General features: G+C 51.8%; 1 long non-coding RNA gene across 3 annotated transcripts in view; it reads left to right on the top strand.

The window, feature by feature from the left end:
- The window catches only part of LOC109494828, a 48,713-nt gene that overhangs the window by 18,460 nt on the left and 4,914 nt on the right, over window positions 1-25,339 (top strand). For 2 of the 3 annotated variants that reach the window (XR_006590362.1, XR_006590361.1), the window contains exons 2-3: window positions 19,675-19,882; window positions 20,906-23,867. This is a non-coding gene — a long non-coding RNA (uncharacterized LOC109494828). The remainder of the gene's footprint in view (window positions 1-19,674; window positions 19,883-20,905; window positions 23,868-25,339) is intronic. The other variant, XR_002738431.2, reaches the window with a different exon arrangement.

The following is a 25,339-nucleotide window of genomic DNA, read 5'->3' as shown; positions in this document are numbered from 1 at the left end:
ACAAACCGCGAGATCATGACCTGAGCTGAAGTTGGGTGCTTAACCCACTGAGCCACCCAGGTGTCCCTGCCTGGAGGTGTTGAATAGAGGTTGTCCGGCGAGGCCGTCTTGGTGAACGTTGATTTGACAGATGAGACTTCAGTAGGAGCATCTCAAGGTCCCTTCTGGTCCCAAGCGTCCCTAAACTCCAATTGGAAAGTCTTTGGGACAGATAGCGGCTCACCGGTTCTTACGTGAGTGACCCGTTCATCTGTTGTGGCCGTCCTCTCGCAAAATACTTGGGGCCAGCTGAACAGCGGCATTAAGGGGAAGCAGAAGGCAGTTCATTCATTCATTCATTCTTCATTCATTCATGCATCAATCCTTATCACGTAATCTGGGGGATGTCAGGCACTGCTCTGGATATTCAGAAAAGCAAGGCCAGCATTCTCTCCGGCCAGACGACACTGCCGACTGGACACGCTTTCCCAGAGAAGATAACAATTTGAAAAAGAGGAAAAATCAATGCTAATAGAACTCCTTTTTCTGGTTCCTAAAATGACATCGTCCACAGCTGCCAATGCTTTGAGCCCATGGCTGCCGTGGGAGGCAAGAGCCGTGGATGGATGCAATCTCGTGAGCTTTTCAAACCTGGCCAAATCAATAAATGCGAGGCAGAGATGAAGGCTGCTGGGTGGAGGGAGGCTGGGTTCAAGGGGCAAAGTGTACCATTCCTCTTGTACCCCCTGAAACAGGATAGGGAACCTCCCTTCAGCCCGAAGTCTCCGGGGACGGGGTAATTTCAGCTGCACTTGATGTAGCCTATACATCACTGTCTTCTTGACCAGCTCTCAAATTAAACTCTGATGTATAAAGTTAAACAAAAATGAGATAAAAATTGGCAGAGGTTGAAGAGGGTCGAAGTAGTCAAAACACAAGGTAGACTATTGCTCCTTTTGATATATGTTATTCTGTGCGCTTAGAAAAAATAAAATTATAAGTCTCCCCGAGACTGTCTCGTTGAGAATGAGGCATTACTAATTTATTTTCAATAGACTCCCAGGTTTCCTAGCTGGGAGGAACGTTCTAGGTATTGTTTTCGGGGGAAAGAGGCCATGGTTCAACCTCAGAAAAGGCTGTGATGACAAGAAAGCTTCTTGCAAAAATCAGGGTCCTTCACAGCAGCCTGACGGTGACCCTGGTGGCATGGCCATGTCACAGACTGCGGGGTCTGACGGCCTCATCTTCTCATCTAATCCTACAAAACCCTAAGGAGCAAACCACACAGCATAGATCACCGCCCCCTTTGACAGCTGAGGAAGGGGAGACCGACAGAAACCCGGTGTCTGAAATAAACATCAGCACACCTCACCTCATAGGTCCCGGGACACAGAGGCGAACAGGACAGAGGTCTCTCCTACAGACCTCGCCTTCCAGCGCGAGGGAAAATCATCAAGCACAATGACTGAAAGTAAAATGTGCTTGGGGCCCCCGGGTGGTTCAGTCGGTTGAGCGTCCGACTTGGGCTCAGGTCATGATCTCTCGGTTGATGAGTTCGAGCCCCGCGTCAGGCTCTGTGCTGACGGCTCAGAGCCTGGAGCCTGCTTCAGATTCTGTGTCTTCTCTCTCTGCCCCTCCCCTGCTCGCGCTCTGTCTCTCTCTGTCTCAAAAATAAAGATAAACATTACAAAAATAAAAAATAAATAAAGTCTGCTTATGGGTAGACTGAGTTGCTGTGGAGAAAATGAAGTAGACAGGGGACAGGCAGATGGGGATAGAGAAAGTCAGTCAGAAGTGTAAATGAAGAGAGTGACAAGATTGGATTTACATCCTTAAAAGATCACAAAGGCAGAGGTGCAGGGAATTAACTTCAGGGTCAAGGGCGAGATCAGGAGGCCGTGAGCGGGCGATGACAATTGTCTAGGTGAGATAGGGCGGTGGCTTGGGCCAGGGGGTGGCCGTGGCAGTGGGGTGCGGAGCCAAGGTCTATTCTGGAGGTAGGACATCTAAGACCGATCTCCGGCTTCTATCCCAGGGCCCTTTCTGCGACGGAACCCCACCTGGCATATCGTGACACCGATGCACCCAAGTCCTGAGCAGGCTGCTTCTCTGGGGGGAGTAAAGATGGGGTGTTAGACAGCAACAGCAGAAAGCAGGGCTTCTGGAGAGGGGGTACCTGGTCCAGGTGTGTGCATGTGGATGAGTCGTGATACACATTACCACCTTCAGCCTTATTTTTCCCAATTAATCGGGAAAGTTCCCTTCCAGCCCACTTGCCTCTGTTCTTTCCTTAAGCATCTCTGCTCTGGCTCTTGTCTCTGTGGTTCTATAGAAACCACTCCCTTCAAGGCCATTGTCACCATGCGCCTCCACCCCGCCCCATCAGCGCTGCTCCGGGACAGGTGGACCAGACCGGTGGAGCTTTCTGGCATCCCAGTATCTCAGTAGGCACTTGCCGCCCACCCACTGGCACCACGAGATGGGTTTCCCCACAGGTTGCGACGTCCATGGGCAGAAGCCAGGATGAGGTTTATGTGGACGACGACAAGGGCAGCCTCCGGTCTGTTTGCTGATGCAACCACAGCTGCCCCGGAGCCCGCCTCCTCTGAGAGGTTTGGCAGGTCCACGTATGAGGGTGTCCCAGGTAGAGCTGAGCCCCAAGCTGGCCGGTTTCCTCCCTCCGCAGAGATGTGTGAGGTTGGCTAAGCCCCAGGACAACCTCAGGGCAAGCTCCCTGAGCCCTTGTGGAACATCTCCTCCAGTTCCTTCTCTGTGCTGGGCTCTGGACCGAGGCCAGGGATCAGGGGAACAGAAGCACCAATCTACCAAAGTCACACCCTTCTTGGGGACACAGTAGACCATACCTCTCCTTCTTACTTGCAATTCAGTGTGACTTTAACTGAATGTTGTCAGATGGAACGTGGGCAGAAGTGACGTGTTCTACCTTCAGTCTAACCCATAAAAAGCACCCTGGGGGTACTCCGTGCTCTTTTCCCTTCTACTAGCTGGATGCAGATAGTGGCGAGGAACCAGGGTAAAATCAAGTCGAGGCACAAAGTAGAGGGAGCCTGGATCCCTGAAGGACGGTGTGGACGGGCACACCCGCTGCAGACTGCCATCCAAGCAAGAAATAAACATCTGCTCTGTCGCGCTTTGCATGCCGGGTGGCTTTGTTACGCTTTGTTAGCCTCCGCTAAGTGATGCAATTTCTGCTCTCAAGGAGTTTGCGATCAAATGAAGAGAAAAGCCTCAGCCGCACCATTCTGGAACAACAGTAGGTGGCTTTCAAGAGGAGATGAGTAGTTGGATTTGGGCTTTGGGTTCTGAAGTCACGCGCTGCGGGCCCCTGGGCCTGTCACCTTCCCATCGAAGCCCTTTTCTGGAAAAGTGGAGAAGGGTCAGAGCAGGGGGAAGGCCCTTCCGGCAGGGGAACATCACGGTCGAGGGCTCACAGGCAGGGCTTGAGGCAAGGATGAGAGAGTCATGTTGATTCTCCTTAGGGGAAGAAGAAGATGGGCACCTAATAACTTCGGCCGTCATGGGACAGGGTGACGATCAGAACTGTCTCACTTCCTCTCTGACCTAACACGCCCACCTCTAGAATTCCCGAGGAAGCAGAGCCCTCATCCAGGCCAGGACCCCCACCTGTTGTCCTGTTGTCTGGGTGCTCAGAGATAAGTCCTCCCAGACCTGCATGCTCGACGAGAACAGCTCCTTTGTCCGTCTTTCTCCGGGGCTCGTGAGCCCAGGGGTTTCATCCCATTTCTGAGCAGAGGATCCTGGCTGAGGCTCCCAAGTGCCAGCCGAGATTCGAATGTCGTCTTCATAGTCACTGTTCCCAGCTAGGCACGGGCAAGCCCAGCTTGGGTCTGTCTGTTCCCCACCGGCCAGGAAGCAGAGCCCTTTACAAGTGAGGAGCCCGAGCCCAGAGGGTAAAGGCCCTGCTCGTCACGCTGGACACCCCTCGGAGCTGGCAGGACCTCGGGGCTGTTCACAGTCACTTGTTTCCCCTTGTTGGGAAAGACAGATGCCAATGCCACTGGTTCTCCCGTTGCTGACATGGAACCCCACGCACACCCTAACTGTGCCCAGTGAATGGTGCCGTTCCAGGCGCTCCCCCCCAGACGAGCATCACGGAGCTGACATCTACAGGCTTGCGTTCTAGACCCTGCTTTTACTGGTGGCGTGACCTTGGCCTTCCCACTCCTCCCCTCCCCCTGCCCATTCTTTCACGACCGTTACATCACAAGTTTTCGTTAAACGAATACTCATTGTTCATTATGTAGCTCTTGCTGCGTGTTGAGGCCAGGGATGTCCCAGGGTTGTTCGGTTGTTTCCGTTCTCACCTTGTCTTTCCTGGAGCCAAACTGCTTGAGTTTCTTTGTGCACGTGATTAAGGTTGCCCACACCTGCACCCTCTGGTACGGAGAGTGTGCCACAACGTCAGACACGTCGGGTCACCTGCCGTAACAGTTTCTTCTTGCCCCTGGACGCATCCCCTCTGCGGTCCTCCGATGTACAGCCTGGTTCCTTACCGTGTGAGCGACCACACAGCTAGTAGCATCCGGGGCTTTCCATCACCACCAACCTAGGGATTTCCTTCACCTCTTTCAGCCTCTGGATCCCCTATGCCCTGCAGCTTATGTCTTTTCTTTCCTGGTGTAATCCCTCCTTTTGTTGGTCCACAAGCCCCAGCAGCTTTCTGATAATGTGCTTATTGGGGTCTAAGTTCAGCTGGCAGGACAAACAAGTCTCCTCTGCCTCCTCGTCTGAGCACTCTTTCCCGCAAACAAACAAACGACAACAAAAAGGACAGCAAATAAATGAAAGGAGAGGAATGCCAAACTAAAATACAAGCTCCATTTCTTTTTACGGAATGAGCAGACAGCCGTAACCCAGTATTGCAAAGGATGGGCTATGTGTCTGTGGCTGGAACCCCGAAGTAGATCAGAAGACACCACAAGGGTCACTGTGGGGTAAAGTCTCCGGAGGGGAATAGTTAAGACTGCCCGATCCCCTCTCGTGAGCCTATGGCCCCCTCCATGTCCTCTTGGAAGATGGGAAGGTGACTCAGCCGAGAGGTCCGCGAATGCAACCCAAATAAGGGGCTGGGGGCAAAGTCTGTCATTAAACCCCTAGTGCCGTCTCACAGAGCAGAGGCAAGTCAGGAGGCCACCTTTCTTTGTGCCATACAGTTCCTGTGAATTTTAACACGCGTATAGATTCGTGTGACTAATGGCACCACCAAGATACAGAGCGGTTCCACCCCCCTGTCACCCAAACAGCCTCATGTTTCCTCTTTATAGACATGCTCTCCCTCCACCACTAACCCCTGGGAATCACTGATCGGTTCTCCGTCACTGTATTGTGTCCCTTGCAGAGTGTCATTCAAATGGAATCGTATAGCATGTCACCTTTTGAGACTAACATCTTCCGCTTGGCGCAAGGCCTTTGAGATTCTTCCGAATGGTTGCATGTAGCAATGTTTGCTGCTATGTTGCAAGCCTGAGTGGCGTTCCCGTTGTATGGATGTACCACAGCGCAGGTTCCCATTCTTCCTTGAAGCATATTTGCATTGCTTTCGGGGTGGGCAATTATGGTAAATATTGCTACAAACGCTTGCGTACATTTTTTTTTTTTTTTTTTTTTTTTTACGTAAGGAGACATTTTTATTTCACTTGGGTAAACACCCAAGAGTGGAATTGTTGAGTCATAACGGTATGTGTCTGTTGAACTTGATAGGAAGCTGCCAAACCTTTTCTGGAGTGGCTGTACCGTTTTTCATCCCCATCAGTAATGTCTGAAGGTCACTATTGCTAGACTTTACCAGAACTTGCTATGGATAGTAATTTTTATTTATTTATTTATTTTAGTGTTAGCCATTTTAATAGTTACGGGGTAGTATCCGGCCACGATTTCATGTTGTATTCTTCTAATAGCTAATTGTGTTGGACGTCTTTCATGTGCTTATTTCCTATCCTTATATCCTTTGGTAAAGAGCCTCTCGAAGTCTTTGTCCACTTTTCTAATTGTTTGTTTTGATGCTATTGAGTTTTGAGAGTTCTTTATATATGAAAGGTGCAAACTCTTTGTTGTACTGAACAGGTGATTTGCAAGTATTTTCTCTTTTCACTCCCTTCTCTGTCTTCTATAGAACAAAAGTTTTAAATTGTGATGATGGGGACCAGCTTTAAATGTATTTCCATCTCCATCACTGTGCGCTTATTGAGCACCTATTGTATGCAGGTTCCCGTTAGGCATTGTGCTTTAGACGAGCAATGGGATTTAGGGCTTGAAGGATCATCTGATGAGGTCACCGCCCTTCCTCTAAGGGGGACAATGTCTGATTTACAACCAGAGTCCTGGGAGGGGCTGGGGACTTCCTCGGATTTTGTGTCCCTGCCTCTTCTCAGTTCCAAACCTGTTCATTAGCATTACATCCGGGCATCCCTGTCTTAACCCACCCTCACAGAAGCTGTATCCTCCTGCCCTCCAAGGCCCACTTGGACAATCCACCAGGCCCCGAAGGCTCCTCTGCACTAAAACTTGTGTTTCCTTGTCTGTTGCCTTCTTTGATTACGTCACCTTTTCTGCCACCTAGTCGGTGTATACGTATATGAAGCGTATAGAAATGACCAGCAGAGAACCTATTAGAAAATACGGTGTTCATGCAAGTGGCTGAAGACATAGACAGGTCCCTACACTCTTGAGAGCCATCGACTTAAGGTTCCCTCCCATCCTTCCTTAGAAGCCAGGATCTAACAAAGGTCTCCTCAAGGTTTTCAAGGTCCACGTATATATACCAGCCTCCGGCGACATCCGGGTCCCCTTCTAGGAACCTTCTGAAGACAGCATCTTCCACCAAGGGACAGCCACCAAGGGTGGGATTGCGGGTGTGCTGGCAAACCAGTGGAAGGAACAGTTTCCGAATTTGCTTGTTCCAATGTCCTACCGCACAACGATAGGCCGGTCCCAGCTGCTGGTTCACAAGAGTGCCCTGGGCTTCCTTTTCTAGAATGAGAGCAAACCAAAAGCAAACTTAGTTCTGGAGTCCAGTTTAGCAGGCCGTGTTCCCACATGTCGGTTCCTAATAGGCAACAGCTGCGGCTGTGGTTTCTTCTAGGCGAGTGATTCATGTCTTTGCTCAGAAATGATAAGCAGAACAAATGTTTACTTAGACGGATAACAGAGGGACAGTTGGAAAACAGGAGACTGGCAACTGGAAATATTTTGCTGCTATTTGATCCATGACAGTTTAGCTGGAATTAGTCATAAGGTACGAACTGGCCAGGCCTTTGGGCCGGAGGCAGCGTGGGGGATATGCAGACTGCCTCCCTGGAAAAGCAGTGCCAGTGGCAAAGCAGAACATGGAAAGGAAGACCAGAAAATCTGCCCCGGGGCATTTCAGGGTGACTCTTACCTCCCTGAGCGACTTTCCCTCATCAGTTGCCTTTTCTGCCGCCTGATTCAATTCAATTGCCCAAAGGATCTGGGAGGAAGAACAGAGAAAGAGAAAACTGTACGCACACATGGCTGGAGCCTCTAAAATCCATGAGAAATTTTTTTGTTGGTTTGTTTTTACACATCCAGAAATTAAAGACCCCATTTAATCCTCTGTGTGTACGCGAGGGAGAAAAGCTTTAAAAAGTGCAAGCACTCCCGATAATAAATTTCAGTCTTTGGGACAGTGGTCCATACGCCGATTCATCTAAGAAAGAAACATGTACCTTAAAAGTGGAAACCTGAATATGGGACCGTGGAGTCGGATATTGTCAGTCTAATTATGTTTACATAACTTAAGGCTTGTATCCTATTTGATGCGTATACATAGAGTGCGTACTTCTACAGTCGCCCTCAAATGCATTATTTAGTAGATAGATCATAAATATTTCTATAAAAAGGGAGAAAAGGCAGATATGTAATTCAATTTTTTCGTTGCTGTTGTTCCGAGAAGCGAGAAATGCTGTTTTGTGAAAAACTTCTCAGCAGGCCGTGCTTTGCAAACACTAAGGAGGTAAAGCCCCAGACTGACTTCCTTCTCATCTGGGGTCAGAATCGCTGATGTTTGTGAGTCTGGGAGAGTAATTAAAGTCCCAAGAGAGATGCGCGCTGTCAGAACAGTCCCCGCGACGCAGAGCAGGGGACGGGACTCTTTTAACAGCAAACACGAGCCGGGGAGGGTGGAAAGTGCAACTCTGCCCGCCCAGGTGCATTTTTCTAAGCATGTGATAAAAAGGGTGTAAACGGGGCGACGAGCTCCCTTCTCCTTGCCCACAGGCACTTGCGGCGGGAGGCCCCCTGTCTGGGGCTGAAGCAGAGGGCTGGGGGAGCCTACCCGGGGATGTCCTTCATAATGGACTCACACAGATGTCGGTTTGGATGGCTCAGCCCTTTTTCCTCCTTCTTCCACTGGCCGAGCCTCGTTTCTCTTGGAGAGAAGCGCTTCTCTCATATTCCCAGTCTATGACATTTAGGGGGCATTAGAAACCACCTCCGCAGCCTGTCCGCCAGCCCCTCCCCCTCCCCCCAATTCTGGGGAGAAGAGCCTTGCTCCAGCCTGAACCCACGTCCTCCGATCAGGCCCCCGGGGGCCAGTCTGGGCTGCTGAGAGCAGGGTGCGGGACTTGTGTCTGAGCCGCTGGGAAGCTCTCGTGGTGGCAGACAGGAAGGTGTGGTCCTGGGGTCGCTGATGGGCATTGGCTTGCCCCTGGTCCAGCCATGCTGTGAGCGAGTCCCCATAACATAGTCTAAGCCTCTTGCCAGACCTCCCTTAGACCTCGTCGGGCGCCACGCCTGGCCAGCTTGATGCTTTCCTTTGTGTTGCCAGAGGTCCCTCTTGCAATAGTGACAGCCGTCACATGTACCAGCTTGGCCTAAGGTAGAGCAGGATGACGAGCGAGCCACTGCTGGCAGGATTTCGGTGTGACTGGCTCAGGCCCCCTGTGGGGATCCCCAGGCTCTCAGAGCAGTACCTGCCCCAGAGATGGGGGCTGTGTGACTTCCTCAGGCCAGCGCAGGGGGCAGCTCCCCCCGTTCCCGGGCCTTCCCCCAAGTCACACAGTTTGCCCCCTTGGGCTGCCCCCTCTGTTCTCCGGAGTTGCCCTCAGCCGCACCCCGAGCCCCCTGCTCTGTCTGCACGAGGCGGGCTGAACTCGCGGTCCCTCCAGCTCATACCGCCAGCCCCCCTTCCCCTGGACCCCCCAGTCAGTGGGGCCACAGAGCTCTGGGGCAGCTGTCCTTTTCACGCATGCCCCTCAGAACTGACCCAGCTGAGCTGGCCTGTTTGGGTCGGGGAGGCATTTACTTATTCATTCATTCATTCATTCATTCATTACACTGGGCATTGGTTGTTGCTAAATAGCATGTGTGACTTTTCCTGAGCGGGCGACAGCCAGCTGGCCTCGTACACGCTCACAGTCACCCACTGTGTGTGACCCTCTGTGGCCCAGGAATCCAGGTCCGCGTCCCCTGCTGGGCACTGTGTTCTGAGAGTCTGGTAGGTGGGCCCACAGCAAATTAATGAATTCTTTCTGCCAGCTCTCCGGCCATGTGTGTATGGTCTCCCATAATTCCTGCCAAACCTTACCCTTCCTGCCCTCAGATATGTGGCCACGACTTACATCATCCAAGAAGCCAATTTCAAATGACCTAAAAACAAAGAGGGAGGGTCAGGTCAGGAATTACCCAGAGTAGGCACAGCATCCAGTTTGCATCCAATTTTTTATTAAGTATTTTGTGACAAAACTGAGAACTTATTATTTATCTTATCTATTAATTCTATTAATTTCTATTATTATTAATTTCTATGATATATCTTGCTAAACAGTACATCAAGAGTGTTTTCCTGCCTCATTCTCTGAATGCACCCTTTTTTCTGGTTGCATAGTATTCCACTCTTTGGATATCCTACCATTCATTTAAGCAGTCCTCTGCCTGTGGACATTTAAGGTGTTTTAATTGTTTTGCCAAAAAAAGGTAGATACAAAAGAACATTCTTGTATATAAGTTTTTGTGAGTCTTTCTGATTATGTTCTTAGCAAAATCTCAAGACATTTGTTGGACCAGTTGGATTAGAGACTTTCTCCTGCTCAGCCTGCTTGACTGATAGACTGTTAGCCTGGAGTGGCTGGAGGCCAGCTTTGCTGATTTCTGGAAAATGAAGCCCCTGGGAAGGCAGAAAGGAGGGGGGGTGACGGCTTTCTGATCATGTCGTCGAACACCTGGATCCAGCCATACCTGAATCTGTGGTCCCTTTGTCTACTAATACATTTCACCTAATTTTATTTGGGTGGGTGTCTTTCACCTGCTACCAAAACTTCTGTCAAACAAAGAATGAAACGTACTGTCCCAGGGCTGGATGAGGATGGGGGGCCATGCATCCCATGCTTCAACCTCTTCTACAATGGCAGGTGGCCATCGGGCCTCTGATTAGGATCCTCCTGAGGTGCTTTGAGACTCACTGCCTTTGAGTTAGTGTATTCCTTTGCTGAAAACTCTGTTGGGAACCTCCCTCTCATATTAGCTAAAACATGTTTTCCCATACCTTTTGTTTGCTGATGAAATTTCTAGAATGCAAAGCATTCTAACTGAGGATGGTCAATGCTAACTATCCCCTCCATACCGCCAGTGATGGGTGAAGTTAACCCACGATCACCGTGTAGGGTGCCAGCCCCCAGCGTGCTGCCCGAACTAACCCACGAAGCCTCACATTAACGCTTAAAGCCACGTCCCTTTCCAGACCTCTCTGCCTCAGTTTCCCTTTCCTCAGAGTGGGCTGTGAGAGAGACCTTATTCAGCACGAAACTGTCTTATCTACAGTTTAGCAAATGTCTGTGGAGTCTTTAAAGCAGCTTCTATCATCATAAAAATATTTTAACTTATAACCTCAGGAAGAGATAGGCATGGGAGTCTTTATAAAGCACAGAGATCCAGATGAGCATAATTTGAAGGTAATTTGAATCGTAATGAGTATTTTTAATGTAAACAGGCAGAGGAAATACGTGCCGGGTTCTGATGTAGAACACACACCCAGATATGTCTTTTGATGGAAATATCAGTGCCATGGGAATCCAAGATGATGCAGACGTAAATGGCATCAATGAGAGACGGGCAGTGTTCGCTGTGGCTGCAGGTTGGACGTCTCAGCAGGAGAAGAAAGGCGATCATTATGCTAGATGGTCCATGGTCACTGCGGCTCTAGCCCCTAAATGCACGTGAGGGACAAGAGGTGTCCGGTTGAGAGCAGTGACTCGTTCTTAGAAAGCCTTAGAGAAGGATGAGCCAGAAGGGTCCTCGGGGACAGGAAGGTTCAGGTATCCGCAAATATCAGGCGTCTGAGACTCTTTGCCACCTACATCCGCACTTGTGTTTACCCAGTGTGTCCGTTCCCTTTGTCCCCCTCCTTCGTACTCACATGCATTTATTTGGAAGGAACCTTTAGATCGTTTCCACGGGTGTGAGACCATGGTCCCTTGCCTCGAATAAAATGAAAACAAGCCACCATTATTGAATGCGAGCTAGATACTTTTGCTTACCTAGAGTTCGGTGCCTTATGTCTATCCCCTTGTTGAAAAAGACGAACAAAGTGTGAGAAAGATGTTCGGGGTGTCCTGGCACCACACTGAGTCTTTGACCTCGATGGAATCAGATGGACGGAAAGAACTAAAGCCTGGGCAGGTTTCTACATGGCGTCTACTGTTATTTCATGTGCCACCTCAAACCCTTCCGACTACCCCTACCGCTAAGTGCCCGTGTTGATGGAGTCCCATGCCCCCATTTCACAGATGGCAACGCTGAGGACCAGAGAGGGGAAGAAGCCCTGCTGGGGTTCCTAGCCTCCCGACACCCGGTTTCATGCTTTTCCCTTGTTTACCATCAGTATTTCTGCCATCCACCCCACAGCTCTTCCATGAAGGTCGAGGGACCGCAGCACGTCCAGGACAGATGTTTAACTCTTCTGGAAGAAGAGGCCATGTGAGAGTGGTCTCTGTGAATAGGACCCGTAACACTAGCGTGCCAGAGGGTCCCATGCCTCATCTCAAAGACAAGAACACTCAACTAAAAGCACAATCTTTTCGGGGTGCCTGGGCGGCTCAGTCGATTGAGCGTCCAACTTTGGCTCAGGTCACGATCTCATGGTTCGAGAGTTTGAGCCCCGCGTCGGGCTCTGGGCTGATGGCTCGGAGCCCAGAGCCTGCTTCACATTCCGTGTCCCTCTCTCTCTCTGACCCACCCCTGCTCGTGCTCTCTCTCCGTCTTTCAAAAATGAATAAACAATTTTTTTTTTGAATAAAAGCACCATCTTTTCTGGCTCGAAGTTATGGCTTCTAGAGCGACAGTCGCTTCGACCAAAGCAAGTGCTGAAAATCCGTAATTTTCAGAAATGATCGCCAGCCCTCAAAAAAGGCATGTCTATACCCAAACTTCTCAGTGTGTTCCCCCTGTGTTCACTCTATCTTTTTCCCTGCACCGCATTTTCATGTTTCCTCCTGAACAATTGCTTTCCCTCTGGAGCATCAGCATATGCAAATGGATCCCGATGGATGGCCAGCCGGGCTCCTCCCCAAATCGAGCCAGCTAATTTTGTGGTGTTTATCCCTCCAACGTTTTTGAACCTATGGCCATGCTGAAGCAGAGAGCGAAGCTGCAACGTCAGTGGTAGGTTCGTGCAAAATCGAAAAGCTTCATTGATTCTACTCCAGGCATCTTTGTTAGCCTCTCCCATAGGTGGTCCTGGAACCAAACCCTTGTTTCAGAAGCTAGTGAAGAATGCAGCTCCCCGGGCCTTCCCCAGACTTACAGAAATCTGAAGTTTGTGACTCTTGTAACTCTACGTTCTAAACCACGGCTCACGGTGCCAACCACCCTGAGCCAATGGGTAGCTATCCTCACTGGGCAAACATCCGTTCTATACCTGGATGTGCCACAGTCAGTTCACATCCCCTCCCAGCCTCGTTCTGTATTTGCCATGGTTCTTATGGGAGGTGTGAAAGACATCTAGTTCAAACTGGATTAGATGAAACGTAGCAGTGGACGAAGGGATGGCAAGTTCAGGTACAGCTGGATCCGGGTGTTTAATCAACCATCAGTGGGTCTTCATTGAGCACCTGCTGAATGCTAAGCCCTGTGCAGGTCTCTGCTGTAGGGGGAGGAGGTCCCTGCCTTCAGGACACTTTAAGGCTTATTGGGAAGGCAAGGCACATGTTTGAAGAAGCCTATCAAAATGCAAAACAAGGGGCATATGGGTGGCTCAGTCCATTAGGCATTCGGCTCTTGGTTTCAGGTCAGTCCATGAGTTTGAGCCCCGCATCGGGCTCCACGCTGATGGCACAGAGCCTGCTTGAGATTCTGTCTCTACCCCCCTCTCTCTGTCCCTCCCCTGCTCGTGCTCTCTCTCTCTCTCTCTCTCTCTCAGTCTCTCTCTCTCTCAGTCTCTCTCTCCCTCTCAAAATAAACTTTAAAACGTGCGAAACAAATAATGTAACATGATGCCCAAAGACACCTGCCCTCCTTGCACTATATCCTGTCCTGTTAATTTCCTAACCCACTTTCCATGAACTGCTCACATGTGCTGATCATTCAAAATAAAAAAAAAAAAAAATGTAGTTCATTTTTCTGTACCAAGCCCTGTGCTGAGTTTTGGGCACACAGGGACGCATAGCACATAGCCTTGTTCAAATCTCTCTCTGCCCTCCGCTCCTGAAGCCTCCCCCCGCCTCCCTCCCATAGGGTCACTTGTGATGCATTTGGGGATCCCCGAGATGATCTCATCATCTCAGGATCCTTAACTCGGTCACATCTGCAAAGAGCTCCACCATGCTGGCACCTTGACCTTGGACTTCCAGCCTCTGGAGCTGTGAGAAACAAATTTCTGTTGTTTATAAGCCACCCTGTCTATGGTATTTTGTTATACTAGCCCGGACAGGCTCAGACAGAACCTGACGTTTTGGGGGGCTGTCGTTGTGCCCACCACGCGTGCCTTCCTTGGTCATGAGGCAGAGGCTGGGCATCTAGACGTCTCCTTCGGTATTCACTCCACAAATGCACAGTCTCTTTTCCCCTTTCAGCCACTTTTTTGGCCCACTTCCCCAGGACACGTGTCCTCCTTGGTAAGCAAGAGCTCAGGGTCACAGATCAGGCTGCGGCTTGGTGGCCTCCCTGGGAGACAGCCCGGCCCCACCCCCTCCCCCCAACCCCCGGGCAAAGGTTTCTGAGAGCTAATCATCACCTTGTAGTCCCTGGGTGTCAATGCTTGTATTCTGCCAGCAGCAAGGGGGTCACAAGTCAGTGCACGCCTAGGGTCAGTGAGGAAACACAGGGAGGTTAAGGGGACAAAGAAAGGCCAGGGCAGGGCACATTCCCACTGGGAGTTAACCTAGCAGAACCACAGCAAGACAGGCAGGCTGCCCCGGCTGGCGGCCTCTCCCGCGAAGGAATCTTCTCTGTGTGAGAAGGGACACGTGGCCAGCTCCCAGAATTTCCCCCATCGTGCCTCCCAGGGGCTTGGCTCCACACCCACTAGGGAAAACTCTGCCTTCAGAGCAAAAATTCCAAAGGGTCCTGCCTTGTGACCGGGATTCGTGCGGAAGCGTTGTGTCCGGGTACCGATGTCCCTTCTCAAAGTACCCCAGGGGGCGCTCACCACCAGCAGAGGCTGGCCTTAGCATGTCCATTTTACAGATGAAGAGGCTGAGGTCCAGAGAGCCTGACTGAGGACACAGGGAGGGGAGGGGGATAGAAAAAGACTCCAGAATGTGGACACCATGCCCGGGAGTCTCTACTAAATAGCTGAGGTCCTAACCCAGGATAAACCAGTGTGCCGGCAGAGCTTGGCTGTGTGCGGAAGGGCAGAGAGAAACAGCAGCCCGCAGGTCTTTCTGGGTGCAGCCAGCCTTGGCTTCTGCCCCGGCCCAAACGCTTCGACGGGTCCCACTCTCCAGAAGTCTCAGGATGCACGTGACCTGATACGACCATCCGGGAGAGTCCTGTTGGGAACACGGGTCCTGAAGATGCACAGTGAGGTTGTAATCCGGGTCTAAGCCCTTCAGCCCCAGCCACACGGCCGTCTTTATTACCTGCAAAATCAAATCACTGCAGAGAAGCCAGGACCACGGAGGCCTGCCCGCGCAGGCAGGGCCTGGCCAGGCTTGATCCCACCCCCCTCCCCCCCGGAGAAACTCATGCAATTGTAGAGCCTGATGGGATAACGGGCATTGGTTGAGGTTTTGGGGTGGGAGGAGGGGGTCCGTCCTACCTGCCTGAGAATGGACCCCCGTGGCCACCACTGCCGCTCAGGCCCCTGCTGTACCTGAGGGATGTCTGACCCCTGCCGTACCAGTCACCTTCTCCTTGCAGGGAGTGAGGGTGGGGAGGTCCCAGGAGCCAGCCTCCTCCCATCAATGTGCTGGGGACAGCCACTCGGGGCCCTTGGATGTTTACCTTATGTCCTGAAAAGGCCGGGAGAGCTGGTCTGCCCAGGGCGACAGGGAGGCCGAGGGAGAAGGGATGTGACTTGGGGCCTGGAACATTCTCAGTTCCAGGCTGCACGTCCCAGAAGGCAGGGCCGTCCTTCCTTACAAGAGTTCCCTGGGCTGCTTAGGACCGCAGGAGAGGCTTCGGTTACTTGCAGCCAAAGGAGTTTTGACCATGGAGGCAGCCGTGCAGCCTTCGTGAGCAGCGTGGCGGGGGCACGGGCTGGGTGGAGACCCCAGGACGCTGGACGGTGGGACCGCTGCCCTTCAGACTCCCTGAGGCCCAGCAGGGACCGCGGCGGGGTCCTGCTGATCCTGAGGCCCAGTGCCCTCCACCAGGAGGCAATGGTGTCTGTGCACGTCCTGAAGGGCCTTAGAGGACACACCCTTCGAAGGCGGGACAGGGTTCCTGCAGGCAAAGGGAAGGACAAAGGCCAGGAAGATGGTCTGGAATACTTGGCTCGTGGAGAGGCGGTGTCAGTGACCTCCCCCTCACCTTGATGTGTCCACATGTCTCCAAGTCCCCGTGGGCATGACCTCACTCCCACGTAAGTGGGGAAACTGGGAGTGGGGGGGCGCATGAGATGGCCACAACCATCACCACAAACTGGCCTGCCTAGCACAGCGGGAGCGCACCCCCCCCTCCCCCCCCACGGTTCTGGTCAGAAGCTGACATCACGGCATCAGCCGGGCTGTGCTCCCCCCACAGGCTCCAGGGGACAATCTGTCCCTTGGCTTTTCTGGGGCTTCCAGTGCCCCTCGGCTTATGGCCGCATCGTCATGCCCGTCTCTGCCTCTGTTTAGCCACTGGCTTCCCCTCTTCCACCTCATGTGAAGACACTTATCATTAGATTTAGGGACCCCCCCCAACCCCCAGATAATCCAGGGTGATTTCATCCTAAGACCCTTAACTTAATTACATCTGCAAAGACCCTGTTTGAAACAAGGTCACAGTCACAGATTCCGAGGGTTAGGGTGTGGACAAAGCATTTTGAGGACTGTCTGACCCTTGATGCTAAGGTTGGCCGACTTCCCACGGTGGCCACTAAGACTTTGAACGAAGGGTGGAGCCAAGCCAGTCTGACTGCCCTGGTGGTTGCAGGGTCCTACACAGAGGTAAAGGGGAGCCTAAGGTGGGGACAGAGGAACAGAGGGTGTGGGGAGGAAGCCACCCAGCCCTAGGTAGTCCCTCCACACACTGGGAAAACCAGATATGATTATATTTATTAAAGGTCTATGGCGCAAAGAGAAAAGCCAGTGTTAAGGCCCTGGGGTTCCCTCTACACGTCTCTGCCTTTTCCTCCGCAAATGATTCTGCATGAACCACGGCTCCCCCTTAGGAGACCCCCTGCAGATCCCAGCGCCTCATCGCTAGCAAGGGCGACAGGCACCAGAAGTTGGAACACTCGAGGGAGCCCCCAAAGGGGAAGGTGTTGAGTGGTCCAGGATGAGCCTTTTCTCCGGGGATGTGTCGGGCGGGGGGAGGACCAGGAGCAGAATGGAGCAAAACTGGGTCCACTGGGTGCTGGGACAGGAGTGGTGCCTCCTCGTTCAGGCCGCAGGACAAGCCACCTCCAGGGGTGCTGATGGCTGAGTCTGGGCAGTACTTGGGCAGCAGGCTGTGAAAGGGAAGGGGGGCTGCAAGGAACCCCACCCCACCCCTACACTTCCACGCCCAGAACTGGCAGCTTCGGCAGGTCGTGCGTGCCGCGCTGGGGTCTGCCAGGCACCCAGCCTGTCCCCCTCTGCGGGACCAAACGGGAACTTCACGGAGGGCGTGTCCCCAGCTCCACCCCTGCCCCCCACTTCTGTGCGAGGAGTCCGCGAGGGCCCTCCCAGGCCCCCCACACCCACCGCCCTGTGGTCTTCTGTCGCTTTCTCACTGGCTTCCCCACCCACCCCCCATCGGCCCCCCTCGGTGTGAGAACCAGCAAAATGCATGCTTTCACCCAGACCCGAGTAAATCACTAAGTGACATAGAAAGTTAAGTTCAACACTCGGGAAAATTGAATTTATCTTGGAAATGCTTTATTCTTCCAAAAGTTCACTTTGGCAAAGTCTAATGTACAGAAAAGCATGAAATACTACGGCTACCGACGGAGCGGGTTCGTCGGCTGAGCATTAAGCCTCGGGGTCCGAATCCGGGCTCGCTCTCCGTCAACCACTCTCTTTAACTCCTATGTCCATCAACGTCCCTGCTAAATGGGGGCCTTACGCACATCTCATCTTGCCATAATGTCACAAGACCCAGAGAATTACAAATCAGGTTTAAGGCGGAAACCGTGACAGCCAAATCTAAGCACACAACAAGTGCATTAAGTATCTGTCTCCATTTAGCCTCATTCCAACCTACCTCTCCGCTCAGACCCGCTCCGTGCGGCGCTCAGCTGGAGGCAGCCTAAGATCCATTTTAGAGTGGACTGAAATATACATGACAGTTCACGCTGCACATGAACACATACAACTGTATAAAATATTTAAATAAAGACAGGAAAGAACAGAGGATTGCTGCAAAGCCTTTGGCAGACCCAGCCTTGGGGAATTTAGCAGCTTGAGATTCATTACAAATTTCATCTTTAATGTTATTTTTAGTTCAATATTTTGTAGCACTCAGAAGTAAATCTTGGTACGCTGTCTCCTCTCCCCCGGCTTCCTCTCTTCCGGTGTCTGATCCTTCGGTTTTACTGAAACCTAATACGTTTTCAATAAAATTGATTTGTGACGTCGTCATGCTGTTTGTTACCGTCTCCCGTTCCTTGACGGAATGGGGGGGGGGGGGAAGGATTGCGTGATTTGGCAAAGTGAGGCGGATTGCTCTTGATTGGGGAATAAATTGGCATGAACTTGGAAACCACTGCGCTGCAACACGGAAACTCCCCTCTCGTGCTCTGCCATTTTGAAGTTTCAGCCTCACGTTGCAGTCCTGAGTGCACAGGGTTCACCGACCTCCCCGGAGAGAGTCATCATCTCAGATACCGATGCAAAGGGGAGAAACAAACTCGGGCTTTCAATAATCGCTGCTCAGTGGCTCTCTCGATATGCCTTTCCACCTGGCAACCTCCAGCGAGTCTGTTGCTTTGAAATGCAATTCTAAAAGCAGGCACCTGTCCCCAAGGTGCGGGGCAGGAGAGGACAGGTTGACCAGAAGCTCTGTCCTGGGGTCGTTGCGCATACTTCCTGCCCGCTAGTGAGATGCAGAGAGTTAAATAAAGCTTTGTCCAGGAGGCAGCCCGCAAGATGAGAGGGAAGGCGGCAAAGGCTGACTAGCTGCCCAGCCAGCCCCTAAAATATATGAACTTGAAGCCCCTGGAACAGGGAGAGCACCCAGAAAATTCCTGATGGTTTTGGCTGAACTGGAATGGGGGGTGCTCATTTGTCACATTAGGGCAGGGTTCGACTTCTGACCCCGGGAAGCAAAGGCGTGGTGAGTAAGGGTCACGCTGAATCAGCTTGAAAGAAGAGGACGTTCAACCCAAATACCAGGTGACCTGTGACGTTTGCCAGGTGTAGATTTTGGGAGCAAGTTATCTTATCTGTGACTTGGGTTTTCCATATCAACAACTGGTCTGGCAACGTCTGCCTCCGATTTTAACAGGGTATTTGAAAATGCAGGAACAAAAGAACTCTTTTAGCATGTTAGCATGTTTGCACATGCAAAGGAAAAGGAGAGAACTGGGTGGTTTTCTGGGTAGTTTATAACTGAATAAAGCCCAGTGGTTTTTAAACTAAAGACACTCAGAAATTTTGATGCTGGAACAAAGCGTACCTAGAGAATTCAGGCCAAGGATTTATGGAAGGAGTGCTTTGGTATGGAATCTTTGGGGAGGGGAGGACAAGGAAGTGGGGGAGGGGAGGGGAGGAAGCCAGGCAATGAAACGCGTTCAGCTGGAGTCTACCCTCAGCCCCACGGGGAAGGAGGTCTGGAGCGACAATGACTCCAAGAGCTGCCCCACCTTGAGGCAAGGGGTGTGGGCTTTCAAATTCCTGTTTCAGTCCGCCATTGGTTGAGGCCACCTCAAGGAGGAAGGGGGTTATTCCCCAGGTATCTCCAGGCGACGTGACTCCCAAGCACCGAGGACAATTCTTAGGGGATGTGTATAGTCAAGGCAGCCAGAGATAGCTCATAGCACCTGCTACAGGCAGATCTGGCCGGGGCACCCTTGGCACCTGCCCCAGGTGGGCATGACTACCCACTGAGACCTCATTCTATCATTTTTCCTGCCAGCTGAGACCTACACCCCAGATCAGGGAAACAAGAAAATGCATCGCGTTCCAGTAAGCTCTTGAACATCTCAGAAGATGACTACCTCGCCAGGGTTCAGGCGGAAAGACGACTTGGTGCCTGGCAGCCCAGGTCTACGAGAAGAAGGGTCAAGTTGAGAACAGCAGAGGGACCATTTTTGCCTTTATCCTGTGACGTGACACTATTCCACGTAAGTAGCTGCCATCGGGCCCAACGAGAAAATACATTTCACACCGTGTCTGACACATAGTAACCACTCGCTCCATGTTGGCTGGTGAGGATCGTATTCCCAAACGGTGAGGTCAAAGAAATTAGCTGGGATTTTCTTCTTAATGAAAACTCTGATAAGATAATCATTGTCAGGTGGGGAGGCTTTGACTCCCTTGCTAACTGGGATGATTAACATGTACTTGATTACACCGGGACAATGACAGTATATAGATTTTCTTCCGTGCCAACCTCAATGGTGTCGCGGTGGCCATGACTTTTAGGAAAGATTCTGAGGCCGAACGAATCCAGGCTCAGGTTGAGGGGGTTGACTAATTAATTAATCCTGTCCACTGCACACACCAGAGGAGAGGTCCGAGCATGTGCAACCCCAAGACAGCCCTGTCCTTTGGAGTCCTCAGAACTCATGGCTTTTATTAATCACAAAGCTCCAAGGAAGCGGATTGTAAGGGTTACTTAGCTTCTTAAGCAGCAAGTGTCAGACTCGGCGCTTTCTGCTTTTGGGAGGTGAGATGGGGGAAAAGTCCCCAGAGTGTGCCAGACGTAGAGATATTTCCCAGGCAGTACCTGGATGCTGGAAATGAGGAGAAAGGAGGAGGAGGAGAATTTTGAGGAGAAAAAGCCCTCCACGACTTGCAGCCTCTACAATCACTAAGAGCGCTAGTATCCAAAATACAGCAAAAAGACCGACATCTCAGTGCAAAGATGGGCAAAGCATATAACCTCTTAGACAAGAGCCAATGGCCGAAAACGCAAAGTTGCTCGATTTGCACCAGCTGCATGTGACGTGTAAAATATAGCAGCATCACCTGTGCCAAATTGGCAGAACTTTGGAACCCGGTGATGTAAAGCACTGGGGGGGGGGGGAGGGCGAGGGGGAGGACGGGGGCAGCCTGAGTGGGGCTACACATCTCACAGACCCTTAGGGGAACAGATTGGTGAGACCTAGTATGACAGAAAAGGTGCAGATCTTCTGTCCTTCCAGAACGTCTACCTCTGGATAAGTATCCACTAGAACAACACTGCTCAAGGAGTCCCATGGAAGGATGTTTATGGTGGAATGAACCAAACTGCCCATCGCCAGGGAAAGGGGTAAGTAATAGTGAGGTAAGTCAGATGTCCAGTTCACCTCCGAGAAGCAAAGAAGCATCTGAGCCATGTTTACGTAGAGAACAACAGCAGGAGTGACCAGCCTTGGCTCCTAGGCCGTACACAGCATAGGAGGCTGACAGGGTAGAGGTCAGCTAGACACATGTCCCTGTACCCGCAGCAGCCTTGGGATCCCTTTCTTTTAGTGTTCGCTGACCACATTCCCTAGGGAGCCCGTCTTGGAGTTGATTCTCAGGAAGGGCCGCCGGTAGCTTTCCTGCTGGATGCTGCTTGAGCTCAAGTTCACAGAGACAGAGATGTGGGGTGAGCAGGGGGCAGAATTACAGTACCCCCATCACTCAACCCTTTGACGCCTTCTGGGCAGGTTCCTACTATCTCTGGTGCTTTAGAGCAGACGTGAACAGGGGAAGAAAGTTGTCCGGGAACCCCTGGTCTCCTTGTCCATGGTGCTGGATGGTGAGTCTCTCCATATCAATACCTCCTTGGCACCACAAGTCAGTGGCCAATAAATTGCTCAGAGGGATTTCTTCCCCATCCTCTGGGTCTTTCCAGACTCTGAGAACTTTCTAGGCAGAGAGCCTTCCCACAAATGCCTCCGGTGCTATTTCTGTTGTGTGGACTGCTCAGAACTTTCTTGTTCACTGCTACGTTAAAAATGGCGGCCTGTCATCTCTGGGTGTCGTAGGCCCTCCAGGCCTCCCCACTGCTGGCTAGTTCTCTCCCTGGTCTCTCCTCCAGGCTCAGCCCTGCAACCAGCTCCTGGGACTCTCAGGCATGATCTGTTTTATCTTCACTGGGGAAAAACCTCCATGTCCTTTCTCAAGGCCAAGATGAGAGGTCTTGGGACAGCTGGCACATTCTTGAGGCAGTCCTGTGAGATCTGGGGCTGGGGGTGCAGAGGTGGATGCTGGTAGTTTCTGTGTCCTTCCATGACCTTTCTTGTGCCCATCGCCCCTTCCCTTAATTCTCACCACCCTCCTCTGTGTTGTGCCAAGCCCTTGAACAGGCTTTCTCTCCACCAGCAGCGCCCCCTTCCGGCCGATCTCTGCACAGCAGTCAGGAGCGCCGCTTGCAGGGAGACACTAATACAGAGTGCCCTTGACTGTCCTTGTGAATTATTAAATACTTACTGAACATAGGATACAGAGCGGGTCATAGGATACAAACGCTGGCATGCACACCTTTAACTGCTGTGCTGTTCATCCTGTGGGCGTCAGGGAGAGGTCAGATATGAGAGTGGTCTTTGGAGAAAGAACGCCCAGGCCAGAGTCATGCAGGGGAGGACACTCTGTAGTCCAGGCAGCTTGAGTGGCCCAGAATCAACACGTCTCGGTGAATTCAGTTCCCACCTCACCTACGTATCATCCCGAGGCGGTCGAGTGGATGTCCCAAGTAGCTGAGCCTAGATTGAACCCAGGTTTCTATTTCCTCCTGTGCGTTATAATCATGTCTGTCTTGCCGTCTCATGGGACCTCTGAGGGTGCAGCAGAGTCATGCACAAGGAAGGGTTTTGTGACTACAGAGGCCACCCCTGTGCAGATGTGTTCCTCTGTAGCCCCTTCTCCAGGCTCATTGGTCAAGTCATCTGATCGGCAGAGATTTACTGAGAACCCATCACGTGCCGCGGATTCTTCTAGACTTGAGGGATGCAAAGAAGGACATGATCTAGTCTTCCAGCGGCTTCTAGCCTAGCAGGAGAGGATAGAAATAGAAATCCAAGAGCACAGAGTGGTCGGTGTTCTCCGGGGCAGAGAGGAAAGGCGCTCTAGGCATATAACCCGTCATTTAGCTTGCGGGGGGTGCGGGCAGGGGGGGAGGCTCCTTGGCTGACCCCATGCCAGTCCGAGTGAGCAACAGGTACAAAAGTGTGAAGGAGTATGGTGCCCTCTATGGGAGAGGAGTTCAAGGAAGAGTCGTGCGGTGTAGCCGACGTGGTAGGTGCCCCACCCGTATCATACCTGCGCCCTGATGGACACTCACAAGTGGCTGGTTCCTAGTGCAAGCTCCTCGGGCCACAGAAGCCTGCCTGCCAGTGAGGCAGCCCAGAACCCAGGAAGGTAACGCCCCTGGGGGCATCCCTTGCCTGATAATAGCTCCCGCCACCCTGGGGGGTCGGGAGACCAATCTGGTCTCTTCTGCACAGTGTCCCAGTGAGTCTCAGCAGACCTGCGTCTGGTTGCCCACAACAGTAACCTACTCCCGATGCCTCCTGAATTACCTGCCTTTCCTTTCCTCTCTCCCTTTCTTGCTCTCCCACTGATGTCTTCTGGGGTTACTTGCCAAATAAATGTGAACACTAGTATCCTTGTCTAAGGGCTGGCTTCCAGAAGAACCCAACTCAGGTTGGGACAAGCCAGACTGGGAAAAAGCTACCTGTTCCCCAGCTCACCCCTTACATGCGTTTCAATGGGCTGTCCCATTCAGGAGAAACTTCTGCATTTCCATGGGTTAATGTGTTTAGCCTGTTTCCGCTCTACCTGCTGACGGGTCAATGGCACAAACGCCAACCGCCCTCCGGCCTGGTAGACCCTGCCCCTCCCTCCCCTTCTTCCAGTCTCCCCATCAGACCCACACCCCTTGTTTACCAAATGTTCAATTTTGGTTATGTTACTATAAAAATCAAGCAGCTGGCAATTCCAGCTTGATTAGCAGGTCTCCAGTTTTGATTAGTAAATTACTGCGGTAATCAAGGTTAATTCTCACTGCAGTGCTCAGCAATGGATTTCATATTTTGCAGGGAAATGGTTTTCCTGCCTGGGACGGAGAACATTTCATTAAAGGAACCCAGAGATGCGACAGGAGGGAAGGGAACCCTGGCAGGACTGAGAATGTTTCCTGTAAGACTCTTGTCTCTCCAATCTGCCTTCAGATGGGCCCTTTCCTGGGAAAAAGGAGCCTGCACAAGACCTCTGGAACAATACCGGTTTCCGACCTCAGGGCTTTCTGAGTCTTTGAGGAACCACGGAAACCCTTTTTGCTGGAATTGGAACCTAAGTGCTGGGGGCCAGGGGACAGGGCTCAAGATAAGAGGTGCCTTTGGGCAGATGATGTCTTTAAACACCAGTAGGGATGAAAAGAGGGCAGGCATCTGTCCCAGCTGGTTGGGACACTGCACTGTCTGCCCTGGGGGAGGCCTCTCTCTCCAGGGAATGAATGGCACCTGTAGACCAGGTCTGGAGTCTGAGAGACACTCAGATTGAGAGGAAGCTCGTAAGATTTCACTTCTGACTTTAACCTGGGTCCAGGGTTTGGACTGTGGAGTCTGGGTAAGTTGGGATTAAGGTGTCCTGTCCCACAACCAAGAAATAGGACAGAAGGGGAGCGCCTGCGTGGCTCAGTCCTTTGAACATCCAACTCTTGATTTCAGTTCTGGTCATGATCCCAGGGTCGTGGGATGGAGCCCTGCGTCGGGCTCCACACTGAGTGTGGAGTCTGCTCGGGATTTTCTCTCTCTCTCTCCCTCTGCCCCTCTCCCCTGCTTGTGTGCCTGTGCGCTCTCTCTCTCTCTCTCAAATAATAATAACATAAAAATCTTGGGGTACCTGGGTGGCTCAATCGGTTAAGCATCTGACTTTGGCTCAGGTTATGATCTCCCGGTTTGTGAGTTCAAGTTCTGCATCAGGCTCTGTGCTGACAACTCAGAGCCTGGGTCCTGCTTTGGATTCTGTGTTTCCCTCTCTCTCTCTGCCCCTCTTCCGCTTACAGTCTCTCTCTCTCTCTCTCTCTCTCCGTATCTCTATCTCTCTCTCTCTCTCAAAAATAAATAAACATTAAAAAAAATTTTTTTAGGGGCGCCTGGGTGGCGCAGTCGGTTAAGCGTCCGACTTCAGCCAGGTCACGATCTCGTGGTCTGTGAGTTCGAGCCCCGCGTCAGGCTCTGGGCTGATGGCTCGGAGCCTGGAGCCTGTTTCCGATTCTGTGTCTCCCTCTCTCTCTGCCCCTCCCCCGTTCATGCTCTGTCTCTCTCTGTCCCAAAAATAAATAAACGTTGAAAAAAAAAAAAGAAATAGGACAGAAGAGAGGAGGCTGGCCCAAGCCCACCCACCCAGGATCTCTCTGTGAGTTCACTCTCCATCTGTAACTCCCTATCCTGCAACCACTAAATGTCAGCAATGGACGTATTGCCTCCCATAGGTGACATTTGCTTTCAGCATCTCTTTGGGAGATGGACCCTGTCAATCGATTAGAATTCATGTAATTTGGTAGCAGGAGAAAGCACCACGTGCAGGTTGGCTGGATGGCTCAGAAGTGCCCTGGCCCCATCCTGTATCCTGGGGGTCTTGAGAAGGGGCTTCCTTCTTGGTGTCTC

The sequence above is a fragment of the Felis catus genome, chromosome E2 (genome assembly GCF_018350175.1).
Source record: "Felis catus isolate Fca126 chromosome E2, F.catus_Fca126_mat1.0, whole genome shotgun sequence".
Taxonomy (NCBI): Eukaryota; Metazoa; Chordata; class Mammalia; order Carnivora; family Felidae; genus Felis; species Felis catus.
Note: the sequence above shows the minus strand (reverse complement) of the source record. Positions and strands in the feature narration are given on the sequence as shown.